Consider the following 10,761-nt stretch of genomic DNA (forward strand, 5'->3'; position numbering starts at 1 on the left):
TTTGGCAATATATATATATACCCTCACAAACCCCCCTAAAAACTTAATATGGAGATCAAGCACCAGACCTTGCACTCTTCCTCGGTCGCCTCTCCCTTGTGTCAGGGTTTCCCCACTGCCCGTGAGTCCCTACTCCTAGGAGGGGGGATCCCTACCTCACCTCAGAAGGAGGCCATGGATTCCCTGGGCTTATTTCCGGGCATCCATACCCTCTATCTGTACAAGTTAACACCCCGCAGAGTGCGCCCTCGCTCGAACCTAAGGTCTTCTGCACTATCCCTAGGCAAATGGGAATTCCACTGACAGTCCATCTTAGGAGATCGGGGCAGGCGCAGTACTAGTACATTTCTCCATTCTTCTGGTAACGTACGTGGTTGGCACTATCGGAACTGGCTCTTCATCTTTTTCAAACAAGGGAAATGTTGGTGTCACATTGTCCAGTCCCTTACTCATACTCTTTTTGATCAAAGGGATAATACACATACAGGAAGTTACATACCCCACCTCTTTCTGCTAAAATCATATCCAGGGCCACTCTATGGCCATGGATGCAGTGGGCCCTAACTGGTCAGCTAACCCTTGTAAAGCATGCCTGGTGTAGTTTACAAACCTCTGCTGATTGTAATAGATATAATTCATCTAATCTACATTATTATTAACAGTGACAATAGCAAATAAGGACTCAAAACCTGCTTTAACCTGATCTCTAGAATTTAATTCATCTGCCACCCCCCTTGGCACTCCTATTGCATCTATGTATACATGTGGGTCAAAGTTACCACCTGGAGCGTCAACTTCTCTCTTAGCACGATGCGGAGTTGGATTCTCACCCTCAGTGTAGTCTTCATATTGCACATTTGATTGTATTAATTTGTTCTGAAACAGGGGGCTAGTGTACAGTAGTCAAAGGTGTGTTAGAGGAATTGTACCACATTATAGCATGTAAAGGATATGCAGGATCATTAGTTTTTTCAGTGCGAAGTGTGGATCCAAGTGGGCTTTCCTTCGAGCTTGACTGCAGTTGGGGTGGTGAACAACATCTGGTAAGGACATTCAAACAGGGTTTCTCTCTCAAACTTTTTCACATAGACCCTGTCACCTGGTTTCAGATTGTGACCTGCTTATTTACTTTGGTAACAGGGTAGGTCTCTCCAACCTGAAAAGACATCAACAACAACAACAAGCACATATTCATACTTCCCAACAGGTGGGAGCTGAGTGTAGCCAATTTGCAATCCCTGAAATGGGTAGAGTGGCCCCAGCAAGTGTTATGTGGCAAATTTTACTTCTGCCCTGTTGCTTACGGCAAAGATCATGCAAAATTGGACAAATGATGCAGCAGCTACAGAAAACCCAGAAGCCACCCGTCCTTGTTCAAGCGTCAACATCATTGCTGCTTTAAGAGGTGCGTCTTTCCGTGCGTCAGCTGGGCCATCATGGGGCACAGGAACTGTGGTGGGCAAGTGCTGTTGACTGTTCACCATACGCCGTCCCGTTTCTGCTGCTCCCATATTTAGTCCATTTGTCTTTTTCTTCCTTGCTGGCTTGTAACTGTAAAGTCTTTAGCATATCAAAGTCCAAAGTTTTTATCAAAGTCCAAAGTTATTGTTAAATTCTTCTTTTCTTCCATGGCTTGGGGGCCGCTGCCTTTGCTGTGTGGTCTGTGATGGCGTTGCCCCTTGCTTCTCCGGTGTAGGAATTGGTGTGAGCTCTCCACTTTGTCAGGTAGAAGTAGGGCCTCCATGAGACTCTGCACCGCTGCACCATTCTTAATTGGCTGTCCTGCTGAGGTAAAAAACTGTTTGGCCTTCCATGTTGGGCCGTAATCATGAGCTATGCCAAATGCATACCGGGAGTCAATGTAAAGGGTTGCCGTCTTACCTTCTACCACTCTACATGCCTCAGTGAGGGCCTTCAGTTCCGCTTCTTGTACTGCGACATGCGGAGGCATTCTGTTTTTAGGACATCTTGTTGTGTGACCACTGCATATCCAGTGTGGAGTCGTCAATCACCCTGGGTACCATCTATAAAAAACAACTCAAAATATGCATTATTAACAAGGGCTTTCAGTAACTTTTTAAAACTTAAATTTTCTTGTTGCATCACTGCTGGACAATCAGGCTGATATTCTATTTCAAAAAGATCAGAATCTCGTTGCAAAAAATTTTAAAAATGGCTGATTTGTAATACCTAGATCACCTATGCCTTCTCCTCCCCCCCTTTGAACCAGGGTACTCAATTGTAAGAAGAGTAGCCGGGTTCAAGGTAGTATAACATTGTAAAAAGATTTGATGGATGCAGATTAGGCCTGTAAGATGTTAGCACTAATAACAGAGACATGAATTACATCAGGGCAGAATAATCTACAAACATCTACTAATATTTGAAATGTGATATCCTTTAAGCGAATTCATTATTAATCTGATCCTGCCTGCAATGTCTTATCAAATTTGAGAGAGAAAAAAAACAAAAAAACTAAACAACAAAAAAAACATTTACTAGCTGCTCAAGATTCTCAGACCCCTCCTTTGTGGACAAGAGGGATGACCCATTACTACATACTTTTACATCATCTAGCTCCACCCCTTCGATACTGGCTGCTTGCGTCTTTTTTCACAACTTCATTTAAGCTTTACAGTCCGCACATCCACATCACAACCAAGTAAAGTCTTATGCATGGGGGGGGGGGGGGGGACTATTATCCCCAGTCAATACCTGCATCACATATTTTACATTCATCACAGCCTGAACACGGGTCACTAACTCTCATCCATCCATGCTCTCAAGTCTGCTCCATCACCCCCCTTGGAGGTGTACCAGTACACACAGATGCACGGACAAAAAAAGTTTGGCAAACATACATACATCAGTTGACAAACATTGAGGTGAGTGCTATAATGTTATAAAGTACATGATTCTATTGAGATGAGATTGTGAATGAGCGCTATTTTTGACCATTTATGTGAAAAAAAATTTGCTGAGTGACTGAGACATTCTATCTTTCTTATTTACTGAAGCTATTATATGCTGTATTAAGCGCTGAAGTATTTTAGAATGCGTGGGTATCTTTCAGCCCCCTTGTCTTTCTTTCTCTGTATTTGACCCTGAGCTGAAAGCCCCCACCTTTGCAAAATAACTGTTATCTCTCTACGAATATGACACACAGACTGAATAAGTTGTTTTAGTTTAACTATTCCCTGCATTTGAACTCATAAATAACACATATGCTGGGACCTTCTGACAGCGCAACATGTTCTTCATTTTCAACCCCTGCATTCTTAAAAGCCCCCACAGGATGTGAGTGGGGTATAACTTACACCAGTATGAAAGAGACCAAGACATGTCCATTTGTGACCTCAGAACCCAGTAAGAATATACCTTAGAATTTGCTATATTTCCTGCCTTCCTAAGACAGTATAAATTCATTAGATTCATTCCATTACAGCAAGCAAGGCTACTTTCCAGGGTTAGTATTGCATTTTCTCTCTGCTTTGTTATCGCTTGACCTTGAAAGCTAGACACAAGCTGCAGCTTCAAGTAAACAATCCTCCTCTAAAAGCAAGCTTAGTTAACCATTTGCACACATATATACATATATACATATATACACATACATCTATATCTATTATCTATCTAGTATTATACACCTTTTCCTCTCTCTTTGCCAACAAATCACATGCTTTGTAACTTTCCTCTCGACTTTGCTTGTTTCCCATATTTCTCTCCCTACCTAACTGCCAATGTAACCTTCAGTAGACACTCTCCCGACACCCTCTTGATCACTTACTGCACTTTCCAACATTTCACTTACGGATACTTTCTTAAACAAATAATGTGTACATACTTAACTTTCTCTGACTGTCTCTCTGCTTCTCACTTCAGCACTTTCTAGTAAACCTTGGTCTTCCAAGGCGCCCTTCTTGGTCCTAAAGACCTCCTCCCAGTCCCCATACTGTAATCTACCGTGCGGGTCGATGTCACACATTTTCATAAGTTTTCTTACAGTTTACAGATTGGAACTCGTCTCTCCTCCACCAATTCATCCGCACGGCGGCAGCCCTTGAGAGGCTCCATCTTCTTTAATAAGGTCTTACGCATAGTAGAACAACAATAATAATAATAACACGCTCCATAGAATGTATCCTCCTTAAACCAAATTGTCAGCCCCTTATATACCGGCAAAACAACCGAAGGTCTCTTCTCCTATGGAACCAGCCTCACAGAATGCATCTCTCTGAAATCAAATCGTTAGCCCCATATATAAGGCAAAACAACCGAGGGTCTCTTCTCCTATGAAGCCTGTCTCACAAAATGCATCCCTCTTAAATCAAATTGTTAGCCCCTTATATATATGGCAAAACAACCGAGGGTCCCTTCTCTAAATGAAAGAAAGAGACTAAATGAAAAGAAAGAGAAAAAAATTCTGCAGATACAACAAACAATCTCCACTATCGTTAAAATGCTACGGACTTCAAAGTACAAATAGACTACAGACTAGTCCCTGGGTGAGCGATTGGTGCGCATATCACGGTCAGTGGTCTGTGACAGCAAACCCGAAGCCCACACGAGTTACCATGTAGAACTCTTAACCCAACCCGTCCGGTCACAAAACACAGATAGTCCCTCCCGCTGCAAGACTCGCAGTGTAAAACACAACATAAATATATGCTGGTCTTACCTGGAGTTCTGTGCGTTGATCAGGCTCGGTTTGCAGCAGGACGGCTTCCCCGTGGCGTGGATCCGTGTGGACTGCGCTGCACGGCTCCGGTTTTATCGCCCCACCTTTGGGCGCCATTTGTCAGGGAAATTTCTGCGTACAGCACCAATCAGGCCCACCCCAATGCCCCGCTGCCGGCGGTAAAGAAGAGACACCACACACGGAGGTCTGGTATAGTTCCTCACACGGGGACATGACTGCGCACTTTATTACAGATTACATGGGATCTTATACCCTTTGGTCTCATCACTAGGAATGGGTAATGGTCTCATTGGCTCAAATTCACCGCATAACCATATATGTAAAGTCCGGATTTCCGGCTGAGGCAGTGATAGTCATATATGTAGTTAAACAGTCGTTATCTTGATACGGCGCTTCTGGGAAAACAGCCAAGCACACGGCCTTCGTCCGATTCTTCTTTGCTGTGTTTAAGATACATTTTGTCTTCGCCTTGCAAGGCCTTTGGAATATCTGATGTAAGGCGACATATAAGTTTTTTCTCATTTGGAATTGAATAGAACTTGCATACAGGTATAAAAGCATAAAAAACATATGGTGATATATACATATACCCTCACACAAGTACCAGCCTTCTGTCCTAGGAGACCCCCTCAGTATGGAGAGGTCTGATAGCAGGAGGCGGCGTTCTACGTGGCAGCCTTGTCTATAGAATTACTGGCTTTACCACCAGAAACCACGGATGGGGGGTGATAGGGACACGGCTTTACTCAAAGATCTTTCATTATCTGAAATCACGGAGGGTTTTCATTGGAGGAAGGAATTAAGCTGAATGCTTCTGGCTGAGGCTTGGCTCCAGTGGGAGCATACATAACATAACCCAGTTTATCTACATAGATACAGTACCAGAACCAAGACTATTATATAGATATGTTTCCACAACCAATTTTATTATGTGATGCAATGGAGCGCTGCAGGCATATCCTTGTGTTCCAGATCAGAGTTAAGTGCGAGCTGCTTGCAGGATCACAGGTCACACAGTATTTGTTTAGATCAGCACTGATTTATTTGTTAACAAGCGAAAGTATTTATAGTTCTTTTAGACAAATACATCAAATTTGAGGCTAAAGAACGCCTGACTTGTAGATATGCAGAACTTGTTAGCATTCTCCATTATTGATTACTCCCACCATGTGCAGTGATGGCGGTCTCTGGGCAGAACTCTTCTCTAGTCCCCTGCTGGGTACTCTTTCTGGGATCGGTAATCTAGAAGCCTTCCTCAGCTTACTTAAGGCTTACATAGTACAATAAATGCATAGAAGATCAAATGAAGAACCTCTTATCATCTGTGTAACCATTTGCTTAGCAGAGTACATTGTAGTCAGCCGCCTTCCCCCGAGTAGACTCTCGTTGAGTGAAGGTCAGTCGCAGCATTCTTTAGGCCTTTTAATCTTATGATTTTCCTATTATTCTGAACATAATATCCGAATACGTGTCAAGTAAATTAGAGAATGGAGTGGAGAGCAAGATGGTGTTCAAACACTATAGTTTCTCCAACAAAGTCCCTCTTTTGGGACTATTTCCTCGTGTCCCATGGGTAGCATGATCTCCATCCTCATTCCTTGAACTTGGGCTAAGCACTAGCTCTAGGAAGATGGACGTTCTGGAGAATTATCCATAATCCACCCGGTTACGCCCATCCCTAAGGGCTCAATTCTAACCCTGGGCCTGAGGGTAGGAGACTCGTTGGTTCTGGATATGGGTATAGACATGGCATGAGGAAACATGATGCGATCCTTTGTGTGTTCATCAGCCCATCAGACAATTATTACATAAACTCACTAAATTAGGTATGCAATAGCAAAGGAGTATACAGCTTACCGCTCCACTACAAAATATACAGAAGAGCCGACGAAGCCAAGCTGCACCAAGCCGGGAACCGAAGAGCTGATCCAACCATCGCTGGTACTTCTCTTGCCTTTGCCCTATAATTGTACTCAGATGTTTGATGCATGGGAATACCTAAAGTGCGACAAAGTACACAACATCCTGGCATGTGCCCCCCTGGGCGGCTGTAAGGTAATCAGCACTATTGTGTGTATTGTGTGATTATCCAGCCCCAATACTAGGAGAATCTAATCACTTAGACAGCCTGTGGCTTCCATTAGCTTATCTCCCATTGGTGGTAAGAATGGACGAGTAACCCATCCTGTTAGCCGTGCCCATAGACATTACAGAAAGCTCACCATTTGTCCTCCGCCAACTATCCGCAGCTCTCTTAAAGCCTCTTCAGGGTTTACAGTTTATAACCAGCCAGCATGCAGTAACAGAAGGGTGGCGGGTGTAAGCCTAGCCAGGGTGAAAAGGCCTGTCTGCTTAAGGGTGCCCACCCACTAGCGGTTTTTTTCCACTGCAAATTCACTGTGTTTTTTTTTTCCAATTGTCAATGGGACTTTCTAATGTTAAAAACGCAAGTTGCGTCGGCGTGCATCATGTTGCGTCAGGGTCCGTCGGGGTGCGTCGTGTTGCGTCGGGGTGCGTCGTGTTGTGTCGGGGTGCGTCGTGTTGTGTCGGGCTGCGTCGTGTTGTGTCGGGGTGCGTCGTGTTGTGTCTGCGTCCATCGTGTTGCGTCGGGGTCCGTCGTGTTGTGTCGGGGTGCGTCGTGTTGCGTCGGGGTCTGTCGTGTTGTGTCGGGCTGCGTCGTGTTGTGTCTGCGTCCATCGTGTTGCGTCGGGGTCCGTCGTGTTACGTCGAGGTGTGTCGTGTTGTGTTGTGTCAGGGTACGTCGGGGTCCGTCGAGGTGTGTCGTGTTGTGTTGCGTCGGGGTCCGTCGTGTTGTGTCGGGGTCCGTCGTGTTGTGTCAGGGTACGTCGGGGTCCGTCGAGGTGTGTCGTGTTGTGTGCAAAGTCCTATTGACAAATGCAGCGAATTCGCAGCTGAAAAACCGCTAGTGGGTGGTCACCCTAAAAGGGATCCATTTGTAGGCTTCATGTATAGATATATCAGGGGTCAGTACATAGATCTCTCCCATCATCTGTTATACCCAGGACAGTAACAAGGGGGCGCTCTAGTAACTATGTATAGTATATCAGGGCCAGTACAGAGATCTCTCCCATCATCTGTTATACCCAGGACTGTAACAAGGGGCTGCTCTAATAACTATGTCTAGTATATCAGGGGTCAGTACAGAGATCTCTACCATCATCTATTATACCCAGGACGGTAACAAGGGGACGCTCTAATAACTATGTATAATATATCAGGGGTCAGTACAGAGATCTCTCCCATCATCTATTATACCCAGGACTGTAACAAGGGGGCGCTCTAATAACTATGTATGGATATATCAGGGGTCAGTACAGAGATCTCTCCCATCATCTATTATACCCAGGACGGTAACAAGGGGACGCTCTAATAACTATGTATAATATATCAGGGGTCAGTACAGAGATCTCTCCCATCATCTATTATACCCAGGACTGTAATAAGGGGGCGCTCTAATAACTATGTATGGATATATCAGGGGACAGTACAGAGATCTCTCCCATCATCTATTATACCCAGGACGGTAACAAGGGGACGCTCTAATAACTATGTATAATATATCAGGGGTCAGTACAGAGATCTCTCCCATCATCTATTATACCCAGGACTGTAATAAGGGGGCGCTCTAATAACTATGCGTAATAGATCAGGGGTCAGTACAGAGATCTCTCCCATCATCTATTGTACCCAGGACTGTAACAAGGGGGTGCTCTAATAACTATGTATACATATATATCAGGGATTGTATAGAGATCTCTCCCATCATCTATTATTCCCAGGACTGTAACAAAGGGGCGCTCTAATAACTATGTATATGTATACATACAGTATATATATACTAGCTGATATACCCGGCTTCGCCCGAGTTAATTTGGTACTGGTGTTTATCTGATGTTCACATGGAAAATCTTATGAAGTCGCGGTTACTTTAGAGATACCGGAAAAACATATGTTCACCATTTTGCATAGTTCTCTGCGTTACCCAGGAAACACCACTGGGAGGTAACCATGCGACGTTTCCTTTATATAAAATGACATCAGGAAGTGAGAGAATTAGATTCCGTACGTAAAATTTGGACACTAATTATTTTGCGCATAGAATTGAATAATGGAGTTGGGACCCATTAGCGTTTCCTATTTATGACATAATCAATGCTCCTGCCAAATTTCACGTTTCTATGACACCGGAAAGTGAAAAAATTACATTCCGCACGTAAAATTTGGACGTTAATTCTTTTGCGCTAGAATTGAATAATCGAGTTGGGACCCAATTGGTTTTCCTATTTTGGAGATAATCTATGCTTGCGCCAAATTTCATGTTTCTACGATATCGGGAAGTTGGAGAACTTTTGGAGAGTCAGTCAGTGAGTCAGTCAGAGAGTCAGTGAAGGCTTTCAGCTTTATATATATAGATCAGGGGTCAGTATAGAGATCTCTCCCATCATCTATTATTCCCAGGACTGTAACAAGGGGGTGCTCTAATAACTATGTGTAATATATCAGGGGTCAGTACAGAGATCTCTCCCATCATCTATTATTCCCAGGACTGTAACAAGGGGGTGCTCTAATAACTATGTGTAATATATCAGGGGTCAGTACAGAGATCTCTCCCATCATCTATTATTCCCAGGACTGTAACAAGGGGGCGCTCTAATAACTATATATAGATATATCAGGGGTCAGTACAGAGATCTCTCCCATCATCTTTTATACCCATGACTGTAACAAGGGGGTGCTCCAATAACTATGTATAGATATAACAGGGGTCAGTATAGAGATCTCTCCCATCATCTATTATACCAGGACTGTAACAAGAGGCTGCTCTAATAACTATGTCTAATATATCAGGGGTCAGTACAGAGATCTCTCCCATCATCTATTATACCCAGGCCTGTAACAAGGCGGCGCTCTAATAACTATGTATAATATATCAGGGGTCAGAACAGAGATCTCCCCCATCATCTATTATACCCAGGACTGTAACAAGAGGCTGCTCTAATAACTATGTCTAATATATCAGGGGTCAGTACAGAGATCTCTCCCATCATCTATTATACCCAGGACTGTAACAAGGGGTCACGCTAATAACTATGTATAATATATCAGGGGTCAGTACAGAGATCTCCCCCATCATCTATTATACCCAGGACTGTAACAAGAGGCTGCTCTAATAACTATGTCTAATATATCAGGGGTCAGTACAGAGATCTCCCCCATCATCTATTATACCCAGGACTGTAACAAGGGGGCGCTCTAATAACTATGTATAGATATATCTGGGGCCAGTACAGAGATCTCTCCATCAGCTATTATACCCAGGACTGTAACAAGGGGGCGCTCTAATAACTATGTATAATATATCAGGGGTCAGTACAGAGATCTCTCCCAACATCTGTTATACCCAGGACTGTAACAAGGGGGCGCTCTAATAACTATGTGTAATATTTCAGGGGTCAGTACAGAGATCTCTCCCATCATCTATTGTACCCAGGACTGTAACAAGGGGGCGCTCTAATAACTATGTGTAATATTTCAGGGGTCAGTACAGAGATCTCTCCCATCATCTATTGTACCCAGGACTGTAACAAGGGGGCGCTCTAATAACTATGTATAGATATATCAGGGTCAGTACAGAGATCTCTCCCATCATCTATTATATCCCAGGACTGTAACAAAGGGGCGCTCTAATAACTATGTATATGTATACATACAGTATATATATACTAGCTGATATACCCGGCTTCGCCCGAGTTAATTTGGTACTGGTGTTTATCTGGTGTTCACACGGAAAATCTTATGAAGTCGTGGTTACTTTAGAGATACTGAGGAAAAACATATGTTCACCATTTTGCATAGTTCTCTGCGTTACCCAGGAAACACCACGGGGAGGTAACCATGCGACGGTTTCCTTTATATAAAATGACATCAGGAAGTGAGAGAATTAGATTACGTACATAAAATTTGGACGCCAATTCTTTTGCGCATAGAATTGAATAATGGAGTTGGGACCCATTAGCTTTTCCTATTTATGACATAATCAA

Source organism: Eleutherodactylus coqui, unplaced genomic scaffold (assembly GCF_035609145.1).
Source record: "Eleutherodactylus coqui strain aEleCoq1 unplaced genomic scaffold, aEleCoq1.hap1 HAP1_SCAFFOLD_135, whole genome shotgun sequence".
In the NCBI taxonomy this organism is placed as follows: domain Eukaryota; kingdom Metazoa; phylum Chordata; class Amphibia; order Anura; family Eleutherodactylidae; genus Eleutherodactylus; species Eleutherodactylus coqui.